Consider the following 25,828-nt stretch of genomic DNA (forward strand, 5'->3'; position numbering starts at 1 on the left):
GCCTGCATTTGGAGCTGGCACTTCTGCCGCTGTGTTGGGGACCATGCTGTGTCCGGAGGAGCTGCGGTCCTGTCCCCACAGCCCGTGGCCTCTGGCCCTTCCGGCGTGTCTGTGGGCGGCTTAGGCTGTCCTGCTCTTCTGTCTGGATGGCTCTGGGATTTCAGGGCCCGAGACGTCTCCTGGCGCTGGGGTGGGGCGGGGGCCGGGAAGGTGGAGAAAGCCAGTGGGTGCTGGAGGGGAGGCCTCCGAGGTGTGGCCAGGCCCAGCTGCTGACCACCCCTTCCACCGTCCAGCCCTGGTCTCACAGGCTGCTTTTACGATGATCATTAACTTTTTATAGATTTTTCTCCTGAAGCAAGTTAAATCCCATCTGCTCGGGCAGCTGTCCAAGCCCAGGGCCGGCGGAGGGAGCAGCCCAGGGCCCCAAGGCCCCGGAGGGGAGGCCTCCCTGCTGAGAAGCTCTGCGCCCGGGAGGAAATCTAGGCCTGGACACTGGGCGCGGGGCAGCCTGGGCCAGTTCCTCTAGGGGCTATCTCAGAGTCTCGGGTGGCTCCACCTGTTTTTCTGTATCCTTTTCACATGGATTCTGAGTTTGGGGTCTGGGCAAACCCCCGTCTGGGAAAAGTCGTGTGTGGACTAGGAGTCGAGACAGCAGACGTGTGGTATGTGTGAGCAGCCAGACAGGGACAGAGGCCCTGGGCAGCCAGCTGGGACAGGCCCCGCAGGACCCAGCCACGAGACCCCCGCCCCAGAGGCCTGCCCACAGAGGCCTGGTCCCGCTGTAGGGGGCACAGAGCAGGACAGGGACCCTGAAACCAAGCCTGAGGGGAGAGGGCCACCCCTCCAAGACTCCTCCCCCCATAGGGAGGGCAGGAGAGGGGTCCCAGCCTGGTGTTTCTGCCACCAGCCCCTCCTGCCTGTCCCGGGCACCCTGGCATCTCGGTGAGATGCCCAGAGACGTCCAGCCAACAGTTACCGGGCGCTAATCTCTTGGCAGACTCTGCGCCGAGGTGTGACGCTGCAGACTCAGCAGAATGCTGGCCCTTCTCCGAGGGAGCGGGGGGAGTCAGCAGACGCTGTGACCCGTGCAGCAGTGGCTGCCTGGCCCGTCTTGGGGGCACAGAGGGGAGAGAGCCCTGCTCAGGCTCGGGGCGAGGGAGAGAGAACCCACACCCGCCTGCAGGGACCACCTCGGCCGCCCGGCCCCGGCCCCCTCCCAGGCCCTGCCACATCCCCACCCCTTCTGGGGGAGCCTGTCCAGGCCGACAGCCTAGGGGAGAAGGGCACCCAGCCTTTTGGTCCTTCCCCCACGGGGCCGGCCCTCCTCTCCAGGGAGCCAGCTGCTGGCCGAGCGGTGACCAAGCCCCTTCCCCCCCAGAAAACACGGCGTGACTTAGCTCCGCCAGACAGAGCTCCGCCGGGGTGGACCAGGCTACCCTGGCCCGTGGCCAACAGCCCCTCACGCGGCCACCTTTACTCAGTTCTCTCTGGGGCCTACCAGGAGGGCATGCAAGGGGACACTGCAACGTCCTTGGTGGCCGGGCAGGGGGTTCGGTGACCACGTTACGCCGTGCTGCGTACCCAAGCCCCCAAGTGTAGTGGCTTAAAACATTTATTTTGTTTGGGAACGCACTGAGCAGGGCCCGCTTGCCTGTGTCCCACGTGGCACCGGCTGGGGCACCCGGGCCTGGGAGACACAGGGGCTGAGGACGGGAACCACTGGGCCTCCTCCCGTCCCCTCGCCATAGTCTCACCCGTGACCGCTCCAGCACGGGCTCTTCTCCCACATCCTCCCGGGGTGCCTGGTCCTGGGACAGGGAAGGTTGGGTGGAAGGTGCCATCCCTTCTCGGGCCTGGCCGCTGAGGTCACGCAGCATTTCTGCTGTGTCCTGTTGATTGGGGGCACCTCGTCAGCCCGGCCCTGCTCCAGGAAAGGGCGATTGGTGCCCACCTTTTGATGGGGAGACAGGACCTGGGGCCACGATTGTGGGCCTGTTTTCCGATCACCACCCAAGACAGGGGCGCTGGCCCCACTTTAGTGCAGGGTCTGGAGGAGCCGGCTGCCACGGCCACGCAGCCCTGAGGGCTCTAAGCAGGCGTCCTGGCCCAGGGCCTAGTGATCAAGGGGTCAGAGAACTTGGAGCATTGGATGAAATCTGTAGACAGTTTTCCTCTTTCTTTACCTGAGTAAGTTGTGCCTGCAGATTTGTGGGGAAAGCGATGGAGATAGGGTACAGAAGAGTACAGCAGATTAAAGGCTCAGCCAACCAAGCCTGACCTCAGCCTGCCCCCGGCACGGCCACCACACCCAGGGCAGCCGGAGCAGAGTGGGACAGGGGCAGGTTCCCGCTTCCAAGCCCACTCCCACACCCACGCCCACCTCCTGCACCCACACTCGCCTCCCGCACCCACACCCACCTCCCGCACCCACACTCGCCTCCCGCACCCACGCTCACCTCCCGCACCCACACTCGCCCCCCGCACCCACGCTCGCCTCCCGCACCCACGCCCGCCTCCCGCACCCACGCTCACCTCCTGCACCCACGACCGCCTCCACCTCCCGCTCCCACACCTGCCCGCAGCCCGGAGGCCTCCCCCGGGGCCCCGGTCCCGGGCTGGGGAAGACCCCTGGGCTCCCCGTGGAAGTGCCTCGCTGTCTGCCCCGGACCTGGCTCGGGAGGGACGTAACAGGTTCCCTCCGGCTCCAGATGTGAGCAAACGCCAGGACCCGGAGGCAGATGGCCGCGGCCACATTTCCCCAGTCCGTAAATCGGGTTGGAGTGAGATGGGATCATGAGCGGGTGGGATGGGAAAGGGACGGGGATGTTGGTGGATATTTTCCTTTATGTTAATGACTAAAAAGAAAGTAAAACAACAAAGACCTGCATGGGAACCGAACTTACTCCTCAGTGATCCAAATGACTTCTTTGCTGAATTGGACTAGGAGTTCTCAAGTCCTTACAGTGTGTTTCCCCAGGCTCATCAGCCATCCACAGGCAACAGCTGCGGCTGGGACGTGCTGCACGGTCAACTGAACGGGGAGCTGGGACGAGGTGCCAGCAAGCACCGCGATGCAGTGTCCCCACGTAAATGACCCCACAAGCACAGGACACCGTGGAATAAGTGAGTGGCGACTTTGGGGTATGTATTACTTTTGTTCTTAATCTAATTTAGTTATGAGTTTATATAATTCAATTGTTAATAGTGGCTGTGTTTATCAACTAGCTCGCAATATGTCAGAAACCTTCACCCTTGGTTCCTGCAAGGCCCAAGCTGGTTTGAACCCGGGACATCTGACATCAAAGCCCGTGCTCCACACCCCACTTGACAATGCCGATGCCGAATGTACTAGCAGCCCCCAGGCACCACGTGGCAGGGTTTAGATTTCCAGCTAGCCTGATCCCAAAGCCAAGTTCTTTACCACCATCATCTGCTCCAATGTTTCTTTGGCTCTGCAAGGCTGACCCCATTAGCTTTGGTGGGTCTGATAGGGGAAGAGGACAGAAGGAGAGAGCCGGCCCAGAATATCCTCCCAGCCTGTGCTTTCCTGGGCCCCAAGCCACCGGAGAGCCAGGGACCCCCAGGCCACATCAAGCACATCCCTTGTTTCAGGGTACCGGCCTCCCGGGGTCACGCACCAGGCACAGTTGGAGGGGTCCTCAGTCACCCCCAGGCCAGGGCATGTCCACAGCCCCAGCAGCCTGTGCCCAGGGGGGACTGGACAGCAGGACCCCTGCCTCAGACAGATGTAACCTGGAGGCAGAGCTGTCAGACACGCAGAAGCAAAACCCTATCTGGAGGGCCGCCATGTGCCCAGGCAGCTCGGGTGCTATCGTCGCAGGGATGGAGCAGACTTCCTGCTCACCAGCTGCTCTGTCCAATGCAGTACCTAGTAGCCACGTTTGGCAGCTTAAGTTTAAATTAATCAAAATTAAACAAAAATCAAAATGCCCTTCCTCAGTTGCAATAGCCATACTCCAAGTGCTCGAGAGCCACGCTTGGGAGGGACTCGCATACCGGACGGGACAGATGAGAGCAGGTCCGTGGTGCAGAGAATTCTGCAGGACAGTGCCAGCCTCAGAAGGAAGTCGGATAAATGAGAGACACCGCTTCCGCCCAAAGCGGGGGAGCCAAACGCCGAGGAGTGGTTCCTGGACAGAGAGGCCTGGAAGGACCAACTGACATGAGCCCCGACCCTCCCTGGGCCCGGGCCCAGGCTGCCAGCGGCTGTCCTCCACCCCCCAGGGGTGCAGAAGGGGGCCTGCGGGGACCTTCAGAGGCATCGACCAGCAGCCAGGAGTCGTGGGAGCTGCCAGAGCCACCCTCAGGCCGCCGGTGACCGCAGCCCAGCTGGGGTGGAGCTGGAAGGAGCCGTCACCCACCTGCCCACACCCCGAAGCAGCCAAGAGCTTTGACAGACAGAACCTAAAAGGCTCGGGAAAGGCATGCCAGGAAGAGGCCCAGGGAGCTAGGGCTGGAAGTGACTCTTTATGCCTTCCAGAAAGCCACGCACCTCTGTCCTAAGGACAGGCCTGCGGAGGGGCAGCCACTGCGCGTGTTTCACAGCATCTTTAGCGCACCAGGAGCCTGTGATGTCGGAGGATGTCCTCCGCCAAGCTGGCCATGTGCTCTTGGCTCTGGGTTTCCCTTTTATTCATTTTTTAATTCATCTCCTTAAATCGGTTCTGTACTGAGCAAAAGAAGGAACCTGGCACTGAAGGAAGGCTCCGTGGTTTACTGGGGAAGGGGAGGCAGGAGCCTGTCAGCAGAGTGGTCACCCACATCATAGTTCAGCCTTCAGCTCCTCACACAGCAGTCTCTTAGAAACTTTATAGAATCCACTTACACCTCTCGGGGGTGAACAGAAAATCCTTATAAGATCTATGGAATCCACGCAGAAGCCTCATAGAGCAAAATCCTTGTAGAATTCAGCAGACAGCTGGGGAAAGCCTCACCCCTTTGCACCACCACTCCCCCCCCCCCACACACACACGCACACTCACAGCCCCTCCAGTGGGAAAACAAGACCTTTACTCTGAGAAAGGCTGCTCAGCAGGTAGCCTAGTTACGTAAATGCCAGGCTAGAGAAGTCTCTGCCAGGGCGAATGTGTGGTGTAACCTTTTCTGGCCTGGACAGGGCCGGCCTCCCCACAGCCCCTCGGCCTGCAGACCTGATCCCTTGAGAGGAAGGGGTCATTTGTTTAAGGATCCCGGGGCTTCCAAGAAGAGAAGGGCCCCCAGCCCCCAGGTGACAACTTGTCATGGTGGCCAGGTGCACACAAGCCCCACGAGGCAGGGGATTGTCTGTGCTGCAAATGTGTGTGACAAGCCTCTACTGCCTGGGGCTCCGTGCTTGGTACTTCCAAGCTGCCCAGTAAATGCTTGATGAATAAATGAATGAAGGTGTGTGGCAGGAACGGCCTCCCAGGCCTGGAATGGCATGCACCCAGGGGACAGGACAGCCATGAGGCCATCCCAGGACTGGGCCAGGCAGGACCTTGCTACGAGAGACAAAGAGGGGACCTGGCTGCTGTGGGAGAAGCCAAGAAACGGCTTCTGGATGACCAGGGTGAGGTTCGTCTCAAAGGCGTCCTGGTAGTGAGTGACCAGGAACCTCATGGCCAGTTTCCAGCCTGTCCTGGGTGTGTGGGGTGAGGCGAGCTGGGGAGTGAGTCCTGATGGGTCTGGAAGTTTCTCCCATGCACACAGCTAAACCAACCCTGAAGTTGTTTTTTCCCTCCAGCTTCATTTCAAGCAGTGTGGCTTTCTTTCATTCTCCGAGTCGTGCTGTGTTAGAAGTCCCCATATTCAACATGCGGAGATGGCTTCTCTCCGAGCCAACTTGGAGCTCGAATTGCCAAAGAGGAAAGAAGCTCTGCTTTCTGCAGGCAAGAGAGCGATTCTCCTCTAGGAGCCCCGGCCTCGAGAAGCTGCTCTAGGGAAGCAGGGACACTCACTCTGGTCAAACAAGCTGAGCCCTGTGCGTGCACATGTGTGTCCATCCGTCCGTCAGTGGGCGGATGGGGCCTCCACTCCTAGCAGTTCCCTCCGCACGTGGCTGAGCCCCAGCCCTGCACCTCCCCTGGCATGGCTGAGAACGGACAGGACACCTCTGCATTTTGGAACAAGTTGTTTTAGTCCCTCAAGCACAAAGTAGGCCCTGGAAATGTATCTGAAGAAAGAAAGGAGAGAAGGGAGAGAGAAATATACAGCTATAGATATAGATTTGGGCCAGACAGAGCCACTTCTAGCCCAGCACTTTTTACAAGAACTAACACTTACTTCTGCCAACATTCAAATACAGGTGCCTGGAAGGGACAGCAACAACTTCAGCGAGCCAGGAGCCCACGTCCAGAGGGCCCCCCGGTGCCCCCGCAGGCACAGCCCCTACGCCCTCACACCAGCACTCCCCGTGGGCAGCTGGAAGAGGGCAGCAGACTTGCCTGGGTGGTGCTGTCACCACATGTCACCACGCCAGCAGACAGAGAAGGACCATTAGAGGGCCACGGGAGGCGGGTGGGGCCGTGACGGAGGGCACTGCAAGTCAGGTTGGGCTGGGGCTTTGTGGGTGGGCACGGGGAACTTTTCCCAGAGTTTGAGCATCAGAACGACCATATTCAGAGATTCACATGAGAAAGCATCGTATTTGGGGAAAACTTACATTCCGATGTGCCTGGGACAGCCCTAGTTTTCCTGGACAGTCTCAATTTTTATGCCTGTTGTCCTGGATCCTATTAAGTTAACTTCCAGTTTCACTCTCAAAAGTAAATCCTGAGTTTATTGATTGGATATTTTATGATATTAAGGGATTATTGTTAATTTTTTGAGATGTGATAATAGTATTGTGGTTATGTTAAAAAAATAAGTATGCTTCTTTTAGAGATACATACATAAATATCTGTAGACGAACACTGTCTGAGATTTGCTTCAAAATCATCCAGAAGGAAGCCGTTGGGGGTGGCAGGGGGTGGAAGTGAAAAAAGATTGGCTGAGTTGACAGCTGCTGTGGTTTGGTGACAGATCCATGGGAATTCATTATACTATCCTCCTCTCTATTTTTATGTTTGTTTAAAATTTTCTGATCTAAAAGTTTAAGATAAAGTGTCCCAGATTTTACAATAAATATAGTCACTCTAGTTCAGTCATTGTCAACAGGGAGACATTTAGCAATGTCTGAAGACAATTTTGGTTTCTAGAACTGGGGGTGGAGTCACTGGCATCTCGTGGGAGTGGGCTGGAAGAGGGGCTGCCAAACGCTACGACGCCAGGGGCACCCCCATAACAAAGATTCTCCAGCCCTGCGTGTCACTTGGGCCGAGGCTGAGATGCCCTGGGCTGGTGGACTCGTCTGCGCCTTACCCCAAGGTGCAGCCCCACGAGCAGGAAGTGTGCTGCAGCTCTGTGCACGCTGGTCGTAACTGACACCCTAGGAGTGATCGGGTAGCACTTAGAGGAATGCACAGTCCAGGAACGGCTGGCAAGGACTTCAAATATGGTTATCTAAATCTGCTCCCAAGAATTCATTAACCAGCTTCAAAGACTTCCTAGATAATGTGTCCTTGATGAAATGAGTGACATTCAAGAGAGGTAATTGGCTGGGAAAATGGTAGGGGCACCTGTGTTTTTGCTTGAACAACCTAGATGCCAACCCCACGGAGGGCTGCTCTGAGTCTACCCCATTTGGTCCTGGGTCCCACCGCCGTCACTCTCCAACTCTGATAGAAGTTTCTGCTTCCTGATCCAGCTAGAAAACGGGCAGGTCCTGCCAACATAATGTGTCATTTCTTTGGGAATGCGGGACACTGATTACGTGCTTCAACTTGGCGGGCCTGGGCTGGGGGACCGGATCCGCTCCTGGGGAGGGTGGTGGGCACGGGTGACAGCACCCTCCACAGCCCCCCAGGCCTGGGAAAGTGAGGCCGGAGGCAGGCCCCATTTCCTCACCCAAAATACCACTGTTAAGGGAGGCTTGCCGGAGGGAACCGCCTTTTCCCCACCCCCTTATCTTGCCCGGACACTCCCCGTTGCCAGTGCAACTCCCATCACCACCAGTGCACATACATTATTGCCAGACACCGTTACCGGAGCAACTCTCGCCCCTTTTCAATCAACCTCCGCGCCCTCTCAGAACCAATCCAAGCCTTTAACCTCTACAGCTACCCTGCCCTCTAAACGCCCGATATAAGCTTGTACTCTCCCCTAATAAACTCTCTTGGCTTCTTCATCCTCAAAGAACCGTGTCCTGCTTGTTCCTTCTCGCCGCCCTCCACACCTTGCACGCCTCCGCCGGGGACCGGGCCCAGTCCCCCGCCTCGCCCTCGCCTCCGGGAAAGAGCCCCCGCCGCCAGTACCCTCCGAGCAACGCCGAGAGCCGAGGGTTCAGCAACCGGCCCCCCCCCCCCAGATAAATCAACTGCGACCGCAACTGGCGCCCAACGTGGGGCCCCTGGAATTAAAAGTCCTCTCCACGCAGCGGTCCAGTAAAACCACCCGCTCGCCCGGACGCCTCTCCAGCTCCCCTTCTCCTCGCCTGCAAAGTAAGGGCCGCCTCTCCCTCGCCGCCCCGCGGAGCCGCCTCTCCCTCGCCGCTCCACGTCCGGAGCCGCCTCTCCCACGCCGCTCCGCGCCCGGGCCGCTCTTCCTTTCCCGCGTTAACCTAACTCTTACCCCCGACTACCTTTCGTCTTCTCTTCCTATGTCCCCCCATTCCTCCTAACACTCTTCCTCCAGTAGCTTTCCCTCTTCCCCTCCATTACTTTGCTGTGGTCCTTTGTGTCTTTGTTTCCTTGTTTCGCGCGGTGTGCCTCTTTGCGACCGCCCCCCCCAAACTGCTCTCGCTACTAGAGGCTCCTGCCTTCTATTCTCGCCGTCTCCTTCGGCCTCGCGACCACGGTTTACCTCATTTTCTTTACTCAATAATCAACCCCCCTTTTTCTTTTCTCACTCCGCTATGGGTAATCGTCTATCTGCACGCCAAGCACCCCAAGTTCGTGCTCTGGCTGGTCTCCTAAACACACATCGCTGTAAAGTGTCTGTCCGGCAGCTGCAAGTATACTGGGACCTCCTACTGCCCTTTAACCCATGGCTCACCACCTGCCATCTTTGGGACCCTGTTACTTATGATCGCCTTATTTATCGGGTCACCAACGCCATGGAACATGAAAGCAAGCGCTTCCCTCCCGGCTTGCTCCCCACCTTAATAACCGTCCGCTCCTGCCTTCAAGGCTCCCTCCCCCCTGATCGAGGCCCCATTAAATCCAAGGAGGCCCTATCAACCCAGTCAACAAATTCAGACAGCGATACTAATGTAGACCACGATTCGGACACAGAGTCCTTAGTCGAGCAGATTAACAACGCGCTCAAAGTGACTCCCAAAAAACAAAATAACACTGAGCCTCGCCAAGATGGCGAACTTCCTCCTCCTCCTTCTTCTTCCATCGAGGGGAGGAAGTGCTCCGGCGATGACGTCAGCCCTAAGCTGGGCCGGAAACCGCAAGGCCCTTCTCGATCGCCTAAACATCGCACCAACCTCAAGCTCCAGCTTCTCTGAACCTCCAACTTTAAACCCCCCACCCTCGTCCATCCCGCAAGCAGCAAGGCCCCTGTCGAGCGCCCGGGCGCCACACCAACGCCGAGCTCCAGCCTCGCTGAGCCACCGTCAACCCCTTTTCCCCTCCCCGGCCTCCCCCTTCCCTCATCCCTTAGCGGACCTCTCCGGTAAGCTTCTTCCTTCAATTAGAAAAGAAGGGGGAAATGCGGGACACTAATTACGTGCTTCAACTTGGCGGGCCTGGGCTGGGGGACCGGATCCGCCCCTGGGGAGGGTGGTGGGCACGGGTGACAGCGCCCTCCACAGCCCCCCGGGCCTGGGAAAGTGAGGCCGGAGGCAGGCCCCATTTCCTCACCCAAAATACCACTGTTAGGGGAGGCTTGCCGGAGGGAACCGCCTTTTCCCCACCCCCTCATCTTGCCCGGACACTCCCCGTTGCCAGTGCAACTCCCATCACCACCAGTGCGCATACATTGTTGCCAGACACCGTTAGCGGAGCAACTCTCGCCCCTTTTCAATCAACCTCCGCGCCCTCCCAGAACCAATCCAAGCCTTTAACCTCTACAGCTACCCCGCCCTCTAAACGCCCGATATAAGCTTGTACTCTCCCCTAATAAACTCTCTTGGCTTCTTCACCCTCAAAGAACCGTGTCCTGCTTGTTCCTTCTCGCCGCCCTCCACACCTTGCACGCCTCCGCCGGGGACCGGGCCCAGTCCCCCGCCTCGCCCTCGCCTCCGGGAAAGAGCCCCCGCCGCCAGTACCCTCCGAGCAACGCCGAAAGCCGAAGGTTCAGCAACCGGCCGCCCCCCCCCCCCCAGATAAATCAACTGCAACCGCATAGGGGCACCTGTGTTTTTGCTTGAACAACCTAGATGCCAACCCCACGGAGGGCTGCTCTGAGTCTACCCCATTTGGTCCTGGGTCCCACCGCCGTCACTCTCCAACTCTGATAGAAGTTTCTGCTTCCTGATCCAGCTAGAAAACGGGCAGGTCCTGCCAACATAATGTGTCATTTCTTTGGGGCATGAACTTTACATGCAAGTGCTTGTCATTGGGCCCAGGGACAGAGGAAGGGAACAGGACGAGCCCGAGCGCAGTGGAAGGGGTCAGATGGCTGTCCGTGGGCCTGCTCGCTACTACAGGTATGTTGCAGTGGTATAATCTGGCCTGAAATTTGCTTTCATCCTCACATACCTCCTTGTGGCGAGGGCGTGGGCCTGAAGACACGGCTCCCACTTAATCCTCGGAGAGCCTGATGTTTTCTAATTGGCTGAGACCTGGAAGACAATGCGAGCGGTGTGTGTGCAGGGTAAATACAGATGAGAGTAAAGCCTTTCACCTCCTTCGGGATCCTTGGATAGTTCTCCTGACTTCACGTGCACCACACGCCTCCCTGGCACCAATGCCACGAGGCACAGTGCCTGCTGTCAGTGGACGGTCCGGTTGGCTCGGATCATGGAGATCATGAGGGTAGACTGGAGAGGAGGTTAGAGCTTTTTCTCTTCTTCGGGATCTTTCTCTCATCTTCCTTGTACACCACACACCTCCTGGCACCAGTGCCGTGTGTCGCACACTGCCTTCCTCACCAGGGTCTCACCTATTCCTGTGGGCTCAGCCACGGCCAGGAATGGCCTCTGTACCCAAGGCCTTGAGGCGCATCAGCAGGTGCCTGGGAGAGCCCTATCTGCAGGGGCTGGCGTTGGCAGCGGTGGCCAAGCCTGGCTTTCAGCTTCCTGTGGTCAATACCTACGTGTGACTCGGTCTCCAGCTGCGTCCAGGCAGGGCCGGCTGCCTCCGTGTTGGAGAAGCTGGGATCACGCTTCCCTTCCGGGGCTGGGCTCCTCGGGCACCGCCAGCGGCCATGCCTTAGGGGCAGGAGGATAGTCAGTGATCGGTGGGAATGGCTCGGGGGACTCACCCAGGAAGGATGATTTTCAGTGCAGGGGAGGCCAGCTGATCACAGCATACTCTGAGAGTGGATGTGGATGGAGAGAGAATGAGCAAGCAGAGGGCACGGAGCCTTTGGGTGGGGCAGGGGTGGCATCCCAGGGGAGGAAGGCCAAGCCAGCAAACCATGGAAGTGGGAAGGATCCAGAGAGAAGTTTCTGGAGCTCTCAGTAGATGAACATTAGTGGCTTCAGCATCCTGAGATTGCTCCTGCCCACCCCTCAGTGCACACCTACCTACAGGCACACGCACACACACACGTGCACATAAACATACACACACAGCCCCCGGAGCTGGTCTGGTTGGCCCTGTGGCCTATTCTTTCTCAAGGCCTGAGATCGTGTGTCTGAAACAGGCTTTTCCTAGATGTCAACCCCACGGCATGCGGGGTCCCAGATGGGGCCCCACAAATGCTCCTGCAGGCCTGAGGGTAAACTACCTGCGTCCCAGGACTCTCAGGGAGCCGCAGCCCTAGGTAGACCTCAGCCCCTGGGGAGGTCGAGACAGCTTCTGCAGTGTGTTCCCAGGCCGGGTCACTCAGCAGAGCCCCTGGCCCAGTCCCCTTGTGGCTGTCGGTGCCTTCATCATAGCCAGTAGTGGGGACATGGAGAGGTTTGGGGTTAGGGGAAGAAGAGGATTCTAGGCCTCCCAAAACTTCTACAGCTCTCCTCCCTGACTCCAAACCAGGCTAAATAGACAGTAAGCAAAAACAAGTGCTGCTTCCAGGCCCTTCCGCCCCAGCTAGCCCGCGGGCCCTGCCTGTCCAGGGATCCCAGAGCCGCCGGGTCTCAGCTCTCCAGCACGCGCCTGGCACCCTCTCCTCATCCGTCAGGGGTCGTCTGAGCACCAGGGCTAGGCTGGGCAGTTCCCACAGCAGAGGTCCGTCCGGAAGCCCCTCTTCGCCATCCTCCCACCCCCACGCACAGAGGGCATCAGCGAGTGTGGGCAGAAGCAAATTGCCTCGACAAGTTCAGGTTTGCACCTTTGATCTGCAAAGCTGGCGGCACTGTGAAGCAGAGACAACATGGGATTCGGACGCTGACGGACCCAGCCTGGCCACTCACCCCGTGTCTCGCTTCACTTCTCAGAACCTGAGTGTCCTCGTCTGAGAAATGGAAACAAGAGGAAACGTGGAGGGCGATTAGACAGTGTTCACAAATGCCTGGTGCCCGTGGCTGCTCGTCTTCTCTATGGGATTAGCTGAGTCCGGTGACGTGGTTTTTAGTCTTGACTCTGGGCCCAGGGTTATCGGCATAGAGCATTTTATATGCATCCCCGAGCTCGCCACAGTTCTAGGAGGAAAGGCCGTCACCACCGCCATCACTGACACCATTTGAAAGCCCAGGAAACCGAGGCACAGAGATGTTATGGGACTTGGCCAAGGCCACACAGCGGATACGTGGCACGGCGATGGCTCGAACCAGAGCATGTTGGCGTTAGTGCCAACCTTCCCAGCTGCACCACTAAACTGCTTTGAGTTCACCCCAAGAGAGGAAACCCACACAGAGACTTTAGGTGATTCAATTAAAAATATTTCCTGAGTTCCTACGAAAGAATCAGGGGAAGTGGGCTCAGTCCTCTGCGTAGGAAGCTCGCTGCAGGGCTCCGGGGACAGCGCCTGCCCACAGTCCTGCCCGGGGGCTCTGCTGAGGCTGGCAGGGGCAGCCGTGCCCTGTCCCATCTGCCTCCACGGCCCGCTCGCCTGCCAGGGTTTGAACAATGATTAACGAGCAGCGGGCAGGTTGGTGCAGGCCGGGGTGGGCACGGTGGGTGAGCTCACCCCTTTGCACAATGGCTGCCACACCCGCCTGCCCTGCTCTGGGGCTGGACCCAGGGGGGCCGGGCCAGGCAGGCTCCCAGAAAGCAGGAGATGGTGGGGAAAGAATAAGGGACAGCCTGGCTGATGGGCAGCCACCATCACAACCAGCTCTGTGCCCCCAGCCCTGGAGCCTCTTCTGGGGCCTCCTAAGCCCCCAAGTACAGACTCTGGCTCCGGCCTGCCCTGCTTTGGTGACGCAGCCTGACTGGAAATGCTCCTCAAACAACAGTGTCCCCAAACCTGCCCCTCTGTGCTCCAGCCGCAGGGCAGCAGGCCCCGCACGGGGCTGGAGGAGGTCGGGGCTCGCCCTGGGGCTGCCCACCCCTGCTCCAGGCCCCCGACACTGAGGGAGCCGGTCAGTGGCTCTTCTCCACCCTCCACTCTGTGCCCCGAGTCCTTGGAGCTTGCAGACCCTGTGCCTGGCCCAGCTGCTCTGTGACGCAGGTGGGTGTGTGCAGCAGTGGTGGGTGCACCCCCTCACTGGCCCCCAGGGCGCCCCTTGGAGCGCCCCAGGCCTTGGGGTACCGGGTCCCATGGGTGGTGGCGGCCGTGGCCGTCTTGGTGAACTCACTTTCTCAGACCTGCCAGACCTGCCTCCAGCCTCCCCACCGTCCCCCCGGCCTCCCACTCCAGCCTCACCCGGGCTCCGGGCCTCCTGCCTGCTTGTTGAACGGAGCACTGAACGCCTTTGTCCCACAGACAGTCACGTGCTGCCTCACTGCTCTGGAAGCTGGGAAGTCTGGAGGAGGCTGGGATGGTGGAGGGTGTGGAGGACGTGAGAGAATTTTTCTGTGTGCGTGGGTGGAGCGTGGAGAGGGCCACGTAACCCGACCTTCTCCCCAGCCCCCCATGCCCATTCCTGGGTGCTCCAGGCTGGGGGGACCCTGCTGGCCTGATGACAGGTGCTGGCTGATCTGAGTGGCCCTCAGCCTTGCTAGTTGCCCTCTAGGAGACTTCCCCCAGCCCCCAGGAGCCCAGGGACGTCAGGACCCCCAAGGCTGTCCAAGAATTGGCAGAAATCAGCAAGGCTGGGCTCCCCCTGAGCTGGGACGTTCCTCCTGTTTTGTCCCAGATTCTCCAGCCCGACCTCAGGACCCCAGGGCTGGTTTACCCCTCCCAGCACACCCCCAACCCCATGCAGCCCTCATCCTTGCAGACCTAGGGCCACGTGAGACCCCTGGCCCAGCCGTTCCCACAGGGCAGGCTGTACCCCCAGCCTGCTTGTGCGCTGGTGGCAAAGTGGGAAAACAGACGCCCATCAACAGACAGCCGAGAGCGGGCGGGGGGTCTATACTCGCTGCTGTGCTGATCGGCTCTGACTCCACTAGAGGGCTTTCTCTTGGGGCTCCCCAGGCATCAGCCCATGTCTACAAAGTTGATCATTTCATGACCTCCGTCCTACAGATGAGGGGAAATGGAGGTACAGAGAAAGTAAGTAACTTGCCCAAAGATGCAAAACTAGCAAGTAGCAGAGCAGGATGTGAACGCGGGCAGCCAGGCTCTGGGGCCGGGCCCTTTAGCCACCAAGTCACGGAGCCTTCAGAGCGAGGACACCGAGGGAGTGAGGGTCGGGGCCACCTCCGGGAGCAGATGACTCCAGAGCTGGGCCTTGAGGTGTGGACGGGAGTTCACGGGACCAAGGAAAAGTGTAGGGCGCCCTAGGCAGGGGAGACGGGGGAGGGACCTGCAGGCTTTCCCCTGTGCTCCTGTCTCGGCGGAATCGTCTATAATGAGCCCGTGTTCATGTATTTCAGGTTAAGTTTAAAAACACTCGTGCAATAAGTCAGAGTAGTTTGTAAAAGGGCAAAACACTAAAGCAAGGGGTCAGGAAACTTTTCCTGCAAAGGGCCGGATAGCAAATACATGAAGTTTCTCAGGTCGTGCCTTTTCTGTCGCAACTACCCAACTCTGCTGCGGTAACACAAACCATAGTTCCCACAATTAAAAAAAAAGCAACTGAAGAGACAATGACAATTAAATGCAAAACATTATCCTGGATGGGCTCTAGGAAGGGAGGAGAAAGGGGTCAAAGGGACATTATTGAGACATATGAAAAAATTGGAATATAGACTATTTTTTTCTTTTTTTTTAAAACTGTATTTAAAATGTTTAATTTCTTGAACTTGATAACTGCTCTTTAGGTGGTTTTGTAAGTAAATATCCTTGCTCTTAGGAAATGTACATGGTAGTATTAAGTGTTCAAGGAGCAGATGCATACAACTTACATTCAGGTGTTCAAAAATGGACTGATAAATAGATGGATGGCTGGATAGACGGATAGATAGATGATAGATGATACAGCAAATGTGGCAAAATGTTAAAATTAGTGGATCTGGGTAACGGGGGGATGTTGGGGTTTTCTGCATAGGGTATTATTTTTTAACTGTCCAGTAAGTTTGAAAGTCTTTGGAAATAATTTTAAAAAAAGCAGCCATAGACATGCTATAAGTGAATGGGCTGGCTATGTTCCAATAAAACTCTATTAGTGGACACTGAAATTTCACCTTCATATGATTTTCATGTCACAAAATATGCTTCTGAATTTTTTCAGTCACTTAAAATATAAAAAATCATTCTTAGCTCAGAGGCCACAGAGAAGCAGGCCTTGGGCCGGCCCCTGCCCTCCGGGCTCCAGAGGCGGCCTGCAGGGTCCTGAGGGAAGGGGCTGCCAGCCGCGGGGTCACCCTCAGCTCAGCCCCCGTGTGACCGGCCCTGGCCGGGAGACAGACTCGCAGGAGAGGCGGGGACGGAGGAGGAGGCCGGCGCTGGCCCCGGGCTCCCCTCCGCGGCGGGTCTGCAGGCTGCTAGCTGCAGCTCTTCTTAGGACGGCTCACAGCACAAGCCCCCCGGGCTGTCCCCTACCTCCAAAGGTTGTCCCACCCTCGGCCCACGCCTTTGCAAACTTGCCTCAAATTATCCTCATCTGAGTGCGTGCCCTGCTGGAACCCGAGCGCGTGAGACCGCTCAGCCATGATCTTGATGGAAGAAGATGAGGGGCAGCGCTGGTGAGGGGAGGACGGAGAGGCACGGAGACCCATCCGAGGGTGACTAGGTTGAACGGGGAGGATGGGGAGAGGGAGGACTGTCTGGGATGAGTGCGTTTCTGGCTTGGGGAACTGGGAGGAGAGAGAAGCTGAGAGGAGGTGCTGGGACCGAGGCAGGTATTCGGAGTGGAACTAAGTTTCAGGTGATGCCTCCAGGACAGCTGTGTGCAAGAAGGCACAGGTGCCCCCAGCCTGCCCGTAACCCTGATTTTCCACCAGGCCCTTAGCCGTGATTCGGCCAGTTTCCCCGGAGGAGCCACCATTTTAGGAAGGGCCAGGAACCTTGGAGAAGAGTCCGTGAATGCATGGTTGCTTGCCTTTTCCTTCCGCTTCTGATGCAGGGAGAGGGCTCTCAGAAGCCTGGACTCAGCCAGAAGCTGGCAGGGGCATGCTGTGCTCCTGAGCAGAGGTCTGGGCAGACCCCAGCCCACTGGAGGCCCAGGTTAGAGCCAGAGCAGCCAGCCAGTGCTATGGACCAGGGATGCTTTCCTCCATCAGCCAGGATTGCTGAAAATGACGAGGCACTTCCTTTCGGGGGACTTTGGGTTTGAATCTTCCTTTTAACCTCCCACCCCTTGAAACTTGCTTGCATCAGACGGTCAGGTCTAGGCTTTCCTCCAAGTCAGGTCCTAGTGCTGGGGCAAGAGCACGGAGTGCAGGAGGTGGGGGCGCAACTCCTCGGGGCCTCTCCGGGGCTAAGCACCCTTCGTAATTCGACCGCCCTCTGACCACACTCTCCTTCCCAAAACACACACTCCATGGAATATTTCTCAGTTGAGTCACTGTTGAGTTTGCCTTCTCCCAGGAAATCAAACACACTCGGGCTTTAGCCCTTCGTCATTCTGACCACAGCCATGCGTTAGCCTCTCCTGGGAAGAGCTCACAGAAGAGCTCTGGAGGTGCTCTCTCTCACCCCCAGAGGCTCTCATATTCCCCTCTCTGTGGGGACGGTGGTTTGCTCAGGGCTTCTCTCCATTCCTCCAAGATGAATAACTGCATCTCCCTCTCCCAGGAGGCTGCCTGTCTTTGGGCCATCCCCCCTCACGGCCACCCGCAGCCCACAGATCTGGGGTTCATTAGTGTCTGCCAAGGCCCAGTGGGCAGATGGCTAAGGCCTCAGGCAATCCAGGTCTGACCAGCTGGTTGGTGAAGTCCGACGGTCATGGGCCCACAGGAACAGCTGGGTGGGATCCAGCCTTGGTGCACGGAAACAGCACCAGGGCCCCCGGGCCAGTCCTTGACTTCCGCCGAGTCACTAGGTGATGCCAAAACCTGGAAAAACTCAGGAAGTTTTTTTTTTTTTTACTCCAGAGAGCCTAAGAGGAGATTTGGGACTCTCCTGTTAGTCCACCCCACTGCTCCCCGAGCCCTGGGCTGTGCAGAGGGTGGGGTGCGAGTCGCCTGCACCCTGCTGTCTTCTCTTTCTTCCCTGACATACTGGAGGCTGCAGGGAACTCTGGATTCCAGAACACACATCAGGAGATCAACTATTGAACCTACGCCATATTGGGCATGGAATAATTAAACTATAACTCCAGGGATATGGGGGTGAGGGTGGAATTTAATGACGTTACACAAGAAGAGGGGGTATCTGTGTTTCTGCCACTCCATTTTCAGTTCAGATTCCATGCAGGAAGGGGGGGGTCCCACCAAAAAATCCCCCCATTAATAGTGGCATGGGAGAGTGCACCCCTCAGACTGCGTTCACTGGGTCCATCACATGTCCAAAGAGCCAGGGTACTGCAGAGGTGGAGGGCCGCCAAGTCCCATGGACACCTGAAGGCAGAGGCTTGATCTGGAAGCCCAGGCAAGACGGCGTCCGACAAGGGCACTGAGGGTGGGACCTGGGAAAGATGGTGTCCGACAAGGGCACTGAGGGTGGGACCCGGGCAAGATGGCGTCCGACAAGGGCACTGAGGGTGGGACCCGGGCAAGATGGCGTCCGACAAGGGCACTGAGGGTGGGACCCGGGCAAGATGGCGTCCAACTAGGGCATAAGGCTGGGACCCGGGCAAGATGGCGTCCAACTAGGGCACTGAGGCTGGGACCCGGGCAAGATGGCGTCCAACTAGGGCACTGAGTGTGGGACCCAGGCAAGATGGAGTCCAACAAGGGCACTGAGGCTGGAACCCGGGCAAGATGGCGTCCAACAAGGGCACTGAGGGTGGGACCTGGGAAAGATGGCGTCCGACAAGGGCACTGAGGGTGGGACCTGGGAAAGATGGTGTCCGACAAGGGCATAAGGCTGGGACCCGGGCAAGATGGTGTCCAACAAAGGCACTGAGGGTGGGACCCGGGCAAGACGGCGTCTGACAAGGGCACTGAGGGTGGGACCCGGGCAAGATGGCGTCCAACAAGGGCATAAGGCTGGGACCCGGGCAAGATGGCGTCCGACAAGGGCATAAGGCTGGGACCCGGGCAAGATGGCGTCCAACTAGGGCACTGAGTGTGGGACCCAGGCAAGATGGAGTCCAACAAGGGCACTGAGGCTGGAACCCGGGCAAGATGGCGTCCAACAAGGGCACTGAGGGTGGGACCTGGGAAAGATGGTGTCCGACAAGGGCATAAGGGTGGGACCCGGGCAAGATGGTGTCCAACAAAGGCACTGAGGGTGGGACCCGGGCAAGACGGCGTCTGACAAGGGCACTGAGGCTGGAACACGGGCAAGATGGCATCCAACAAGGGCACTGAGGGTGGGACCCGGGCAAGACGGCGTCTGACAAGGGCACTGAGGCTGGGACCCGGGCAAGATGGCGTCCAACTAGGGCACTGAGTGTGGGACCCGGGCAAGATGGCGTCCAACAAGGGCACTGAGGCTGGAACCCGGGCAAGATGGCGTCCAACAAGGGCACTGAGGGTGGGACCTGGGCAAGATGGCGTCCGACAAGGGCACTGAGGGTGGGACCTGGGAAAGATGGTGTCCGACAAGGGCATAAGGCTGGGACCTGGGCAAGATGGTGTCCAACTAGGGCACTGAGGCTGGAACCCGGGCAAGATGGCGTCCAACAAGGGCACTGAGTGTGGGACCCAGGCAAGATGGCGTCCAACAAGGGCACTGAGGCTGGAACCCGGGCAAGATGGCGTCCAACAAGGGCACTAAGGGTGGGACCTGGGCAAGACGGCGTCTGACAGGGGCATGAGGCTGGGACCCGGGCAAGATGGCGTCTGACAAGGGCACTGAGGGTGAGGCTGGCCACCCAGCTTCTTGGGGCAGAGGGGATAGAGAGTGAAAGGCGCTCCTCCCATCTGTATGGGTCAGTTCCTGTAGGGAGGATGACAGTCAGGTCTCGTCCTTGCTCAGCCCTTCCCAGCGCCTCCTCCGAGGCCTCCAGCAAGCCCTGAGCAGGAGCCCTGGGCAGCTTCCCGAGCAGTAGTCACGGGGCTCAGCACTGGCCCCCCAGTCTGTTGTCCTTGGTGCCCTGAGGGGAAGACCCACTTCCTCCTGGGATTCCCTATCGTGTCCTGAGCCGCCCACCGCCAAGCAGCTTCTGCAGCCACAACTCAAAAGAGCTGCTGTGAGTAGAGAGCCCAGAATCTGGGGCCCAGGGTGGGTTATGGGATAGGAGGCGCCCAGGTCACATCAGATGTTCCAGTTCACGGACCCCCCATTTAACCCCTTCCCAGGAAGTCACCGGTCTCACTGGCGGCCGGGGAGGGCCCGGTAGCGGGACTGTCTCGAGCCGGGTGCCCAGTGGTCCTGCCATTCAGTGCCACTCGCAAAAGCCCCGGCGACGTGCCCAGGCTGACAGCCCGACTCTGGGAGCGCCTCCTGGGGCGGGGACACCACGGAGCCACCCTGAACTCACAGGGGCTCCAGAGAAAAGCCAGAGGAGGGGACATCTGCAACAGAGACCCCCAAGATGCAGATGTGAGGGCCGGAATACTCCTGCCCTCGGGATGGCGGAGGCAGGGGGGAGAGCGCTGTCCCCACGCAGCCCCCTCGACACCCGTCCCCGACTGCCCTCTGGGTTCCAAATGCTCCCAGTGGGTCGGGCAGCTGTCCTGAGCTGGAGACCCCATCAGGGGACGAAATTCTTTCTCCACAAACGGAGAACCCCTTGGTCTGGTCCTGCCCTCCCCGACCCCAACCTGCCTGAGGCTGGAAAGAACCTGAGGGTCCGAGTGGACTGTGGGCTGAGGGCATCTCAGCTCCCACACACAGCCGCCTGGACTGTCCCCACCTCGGCCCGCCTCTGGCCCCTGGAAGTTTCTAGAGTCACAGGCAGACCCTCCAGGACCAGCCTGGTGACCCCTCCCTGTGGGAGCCCTCCCTGGGAGAGCTGACTGCCTCGGGGTCAACAGAATTGGGAAAAGCAGAGCCCAGACATGTGGGACGGGGGGACAGGAGGGGGAGACGCCTTCCGGGGAAGCAGCCTGGCCCCTCTTCGGGGCTCCCGGCCCCCAGGAGGCTGCCTGTGCTGGGCGTGTGGACCTGCTCCCCTGTGAAAGGGCTGGCTGCCCCGACAGGACGGGGGGGTGGGGTGACCAGAAGGTCCAAGAGAAGCTGCCCCTCAGGAGGGGAGGCCGGGGTGGGGGGCAGCTGACGGGCTGTGCTGCCTGAGCTCCCCGGCCTGGGGGTGCCACGGAGCTCACTGGTGCTCACAGGAAGTTGTTCTTGAGCACGGAGTGTTTGTGGGAAGGCCGCTGGGAATCAGGGCTCAGAGCGCAGCCCCGGGCACCCCCCACTCACAGGATCCTAGGACGTCACTTCTCCAGCACCCATCGTGCCGCTCGGGGGTGGCCACGGTGCCCAGGTGACTTGGGCGCTGCACCCAGGCCAGCACCACCCAGAGGAGAGCCCGGGGCTGGGCAAACTCGACAGGGGCTCCAGGACGTCTGACCCCCAGCTGCAGCCCCTCCTGCAGCTCCGGCCTCGCTCCCACTCCCTAGAGGCTTGCTGGCATCAGGGCTGGCCCCATGTGAGGGCCGCGGGGGTCCCTCCTGGGGTGTAGGAGCCACGGGGTCCCTCCTGGAGTGTAGGAGCCGCGGGGTTCCTCCTGGGGTGTAGGAGCTGCGGGGTCCCTCCTGGGGTGTAAGGGCCTCTGTGTCCCTCCTGGGGCTCAGCCCTGCACCAGGCAGCAGCTGCGCGTCTTCCACTCCAGCACAAACCCGAGGCCTGGTCTGTGCGACTGGCCCACCCTGGGAGCGTCCAGCAACTTCCTTCTGCCAGTCCCTGGCGCCGCTCTTCTGTGAGTCAGGACCTGGGGCAGAGGCGGGAGGCCTCAGGTGACGGCTACAGTCATGGGGGGGGCGCCCGCTTCTACTTCTTCAGGGGCCTTCTCCTCCCCCCACATCCCCTCACATCCCTCCCCAGGCCGGGGCAGCGTACGTGGAGTCTAACCTGGGTGGTTCCTGGAGCGGCACCCTGAGCGGGGGAGAGATCCTGGGTGGGGAGCAAGGAGCCCCAGGGGGCCTGAGCAACTCTTCTCTGACTCCAGAAGTTTCGGCTGCGACTCTCGAATCCCTGAGTCCCAGGAGGGTCAGTGGCTCTGTGGTGGGCGCCGTGTCTGGAGGTGGGGCAGGGGCCAGGACGGGCACGGGCCGGGCTGCCTCCTGGGTGGCTGCCGGGCTGCAGCTGGTCCTGTGTGCTCATCTCCAGATGCCCGGGACCCTCCCCGCAGGGCCCAGGAGAGGGTCGGGGCTTCTCCCTGGGGCGGGGGGTTGGAGTGGCTACGCCTCCCCCAGCCCTTGAAGTGTGGGGGGATTTCTGCTTTCAGGGCACCCTCCCGTCCGCCAAGCCCTCCCATCCTTTCAAGGGGTGTTAATAACTGAGGGGTGGGGACGGGGTGGCCGGTGGATGGGCAGAGAGGGGTGGGAGCCCCCAACTCCAGGCCCTGGAGGGCGAGCCGGGGACTACCCTGCTCGCCAAGTGCAGGGCTGCAGCTGGAGGGTCTCCGTGCTGGAGCGCCCGGGCCCCGGCCTGCCCAGGGGACACATGTCTCCTCCGCTCGGCGATGCACGCGGCCCCTGCTGCCCTGAGGCTGTACCTGGGGCCCCTGTTCTGGGGCAGAATTTGGGTGGGGAGGGGCTCCCAGCAGGTGCACCAGGAGGACACTCACTTCACTAACCCGCCTCCCGGTGCCCCTCGCTTGGGGACCACTGGTGCCTCCAGCCAGGGGCTGAGGGCCAGGCCGGTGGCTCTGGCATCAGCCGCGTCTCCCTTTTGGGTTATCGGCCACTCCCTCCCCAACGCGTCCCAGGACGGGGCTGGGTGGGGCGGGACGGGGGGACAGGGAGGGTGGGAGGGGGACTCGGCCTTCCTCTCTTCTGCGCTGTCACTCAAGCTCCCCAAAAGTTGACTCTTCCTTTCCGTCGTTTATTCCGATCAAGCCCCCCTTCTTCCCGCCCCGCCCCCAGGACGCTGGTGAGGACGCGGAGGCCCAGGATCCGGCCTGGGGACCTTGACCAGGAGCTTCGCCCATCTGCAGAATGGATGTCACTAGGACCCACGGTCAGTGGGTCTACGGCACGGCCGCTGTCACCCCTTCAGCCCTCGTGGCCCCCAGCCCCACCCAAGGCCCAGCACAGTGAGGGAAACACGGGCAGGAGCTAATAAATGGACACGTGTGGGGCGGAGCCACGGGGCCCTCTCCGTGGTGCTCCCCATCCCCTAATCCCCCACCCTCCTCCCATCGACGCACAGCGGGAGGGGCACCCCAGGTGTTTCTCATTGAGGCTTTTCTGTGGCGTCTCAGGGCTGGCTGGGGACGGCCGAAAGCGCTGCCTAACCCCCCAGGCCGAGCCCCACGCAGTGGAGTCGGGTTACTGCACAGGGGTCTGTCTTTTCCCACTCCCCGACACTTCTCGGGTCAGCTGGAACCCAGCCCCAGCCTCCAAGCCCCCGCTCCTCCCCCTTCCTTCCACAGCAGCCGCCAGCCGTCCTTTCAAAGAGCAAAGTGAATTATCCCAAGCCATTACTTTAAAATCCTCCAAAGGCTGCCCGTTTTTTTCAACAGGCTCTGATGGGTAGTGTTTTCCAGCTCCCGTGGTGTAAGCATTCCCACCACGGCCAGTCTCAAGCTTGGTACACAACCAGCTGTCGCGAGCCAGCGGGAGCCGGCTCCAGCCACCACTCCAATCCTCCTGGACCTTGGGCCTGGGGTACAGGCCTCCTCTACGGGCCCAGCTGACCTCCCCACTTCTCCCCTGGCTGCCTTCACACCAGGCAGACAATGCCTCCCTCCTGCTGTGCTCAGCCAGCCCCTCTGACCAGCCCTCCTCCTCCAGGCAGTCTGCTCTCACCACCACCCCGCCAGGCCAGACCAGGTCCCCTTTAGCTGGGTCCTAAAATCCTGTCCTTGGACATCGTAGATTGTTTAACACTGTGTGTCTGCTCTTGCCACTAAACTGTGGGTTCTTCAGATGCCAGGCTGTGTTCTTGCCCCTTTCTGGATCCCTAGCCAATGGCCCAGAAGACACCTCTGTGCTTGGATGTTGAAGGAATGAGAGGACATGGAGCGAGGATCCAGGGCCCAGGGCTTCCACAGGGTCCCCGTTGTTCTCTGGGACCTCCCTGGCAGAGCCCGGAGCTGCCTTCCTGGCCAGCTTTCCAGGGGGGCTGCAAGGCAGGGCCGAGGGCATGGCCTGTCCCAGCCCACTGTGGGAGGGGGTTGGCCCCTGGCTCCTGCATCTGAGACAGGCCAGTGCCACCCCCAGGTGCCACCCCAGCCTGCTGCTGGCACATAGGGACAGGGCGGGAGTGAGCGGGCACCCCACCCCCAGGCCTGTGTGTTCCTGTGCCTCGGTTTCCTGCAGGGCGGGTTGTCGTTGTTGGCTTTGGCACCAGCCCCCGGGGGGGAGGCCCTCCGGCCCGTGCCTGGGAACAGCCCTGGGGCCTGCTCAGGGCCGTGCCAACCCTGCCCGCCCGGGTGGTCCTTCCTGACCATAATGGGCAACACCGTGGCTTCCAGCGGGGAAGACCCAGCTTACAGGTTAGCTCGGCCGCGTAGCAGCTGTTTGACCTGGAGCTTCAGTTTCCTCCTCTGTAAAGAGGGGGACCCCTAGCAGCCTTGTGGGGGTTCTGGGAATGTACTAGAACAGCCTCCAACATGGAGTGGCTGCAGAGAGCCCGCCAAGAGGCCAAGCAGAGTGTCCCTTGGTCTCACCCCAGCCCTGCCCCGTGGCCCTCGAGGGAGAGCCGGCAGCTCCCCTCCTGCCAGGGGGAAACCAGCTTCCGAGGAGTTCACGGCCGCACAGTAACACGGAGCAGCACATCTGGTGTGGCAGGAAACCTTCATGAAAAAGGAAACATGTCTAAGTCTTTTAGAGCAGGCCTTTCCTGTAGAACCTCGAGGGGCAGAGCTATTGATAAAACCCCTTCTCCGTAGGTGGACACGCCATGTCCCACAGGCCCTGTCCTGGGCCAGGGGTGGCCGGGCCGGCACCAGAGGGAGGCTCTGGGGCCCATGTGGAACGTCTTCCTCAGGCCCAAGGCTGCAGGGGTTCCTCTCGGAAGGGTGGACACTGGGTCCGGCAGCAGGGGGCCACTAGGCCTGGCTCGCGTGGGGTCAGTCACCTGCCTTAGCAGAACGCTGGATGGTGCTAGAGGTCACCTCATCTGCTGTCACATCCTACAGGAGGGGAAACTGAGGTCCAGAGGGAGAGGACACTAATGAGTGACCAACCTCCCTGGGGCTCCTGACCCCTTCCAAGCCCCTTGGTGCTGTCACCAGTTTAAGAACAGTAGCAATGTCTATGTTTTATTGAGGCGGGTAGTGGACCAAGGGCTTTCCATGTCCCCCCTGGGAGGCAGCCACACAGCTGGTGAACGGCGGAGCCAGGATTCTGAGTCCAGGCACCGGACTCTGGAGGCTTTGCCATAACCACCATGCTCTCCTGCCCCGCTGTGGGCTCTGAATGGGTAACCTCTCCTCCTGCCCCCTGCACACCCCTTTGCTTGGGGCTGACCGGGTGGCTAAAAGCCCCAGTAGGGGAAGCCCTTACACCTGAGGCTGCAGCTGCAGGAACAGGTTTACCAGTGGAGGCCAGTGTGGGTCTGGCCAGTCAGGCCCTCGGCCTACCAGGGCGATGTGGGTTTGGGATTGAGATGCTCCCCTGGAGACGCCCCTCGGGGGCAGCCCAGGGAGGCCAAGCACCAAGCTCCTCTGGGTCTCCCTAAGGGGAGGAGGCCCCGACCCTGGGCTGCCTCATGTGCCCGTGCCTAGGAGAAGTGGAGCCCAGATCCAGCTGTGCAGGTGCACGGACCGCGGGCCTGCGGGAGACAGCGCCTTCCTTACTGGATAGAGACGCACCCGCTCGCCGAGCCGTGCCCCAGTGGGAACCCTTCTCCAGCTCACCAGGACAAGGTCAGCCAGGTGGTGTCCGGGGCCTGACGCAGACCACCCCTCCTGTCCTCTGCCCGCTCACCTTGCAGGGTCTCCACGGTCCTCCTCACCCAACCCAAAGGGTCATGCTTGCGGATTCTCAGTCAGGGTCTGAACTTGGACAAAGGAAGGGTTCTGATGTAA

General features: G+C 59.8%; 2 long non-coding RNA genes across 3 annotated transcripts; one reads left to right on the top strand and one right to left on the bottom strand.

The window, feature by feature from the left end:
* The first annotated feature begins 407 nt into the window (after window positions 1-407).
* Window positions 408-7,852, top strand: LOC119516922. 2 transcript variants are annotated; one of them, XR_005213405.1, is made up of 3 exons: window positions 408-566; window positions 2,864-3,141; window positions 5,744-7,852. It is a non-coding gene; the product is annotated as an uncharacterized LOC119516922 (long non-coding RNA). The 2 variants fall into 2 exon arrangements; XR_005213404.1 differs by having other exon boundaries at window positions 6,305-7,852.
* Window positions 1,571-13,993, bottom strand: LOC119516924. The gene is made up of 5 exons (XR_005213406.1): window positions 13,957-13,993; window positions 12,481-12,603; window positions 11,302-11,416; window positions 10,746-10,828; window positions 1,571-1,889 (listed from the first exon to the last, which is right to left on the bottom strand). It is a non-coding gene; the product is annotated as an uncharacterized LOC119516924 (long non-coding RNA).
* Between the last annotated feature and the right edge of the window lie 11,835 nt (window positions 13,994-25,828).

This window comes from Choloepus didactylus, chromosome 20, assembly GCF_015220235.1.
Source record: "Choloepus didactylus isolate mChoDid1 chromosome 20, mChoDid1.pri, whole genome shotgun sequence".
NCBI classification, from domain to species: Eukaryota; Metazoa; Chordata; class Mammalia; order Pilosa; family Megalonychidae; genus Choloepus; species Choloepus didactylus.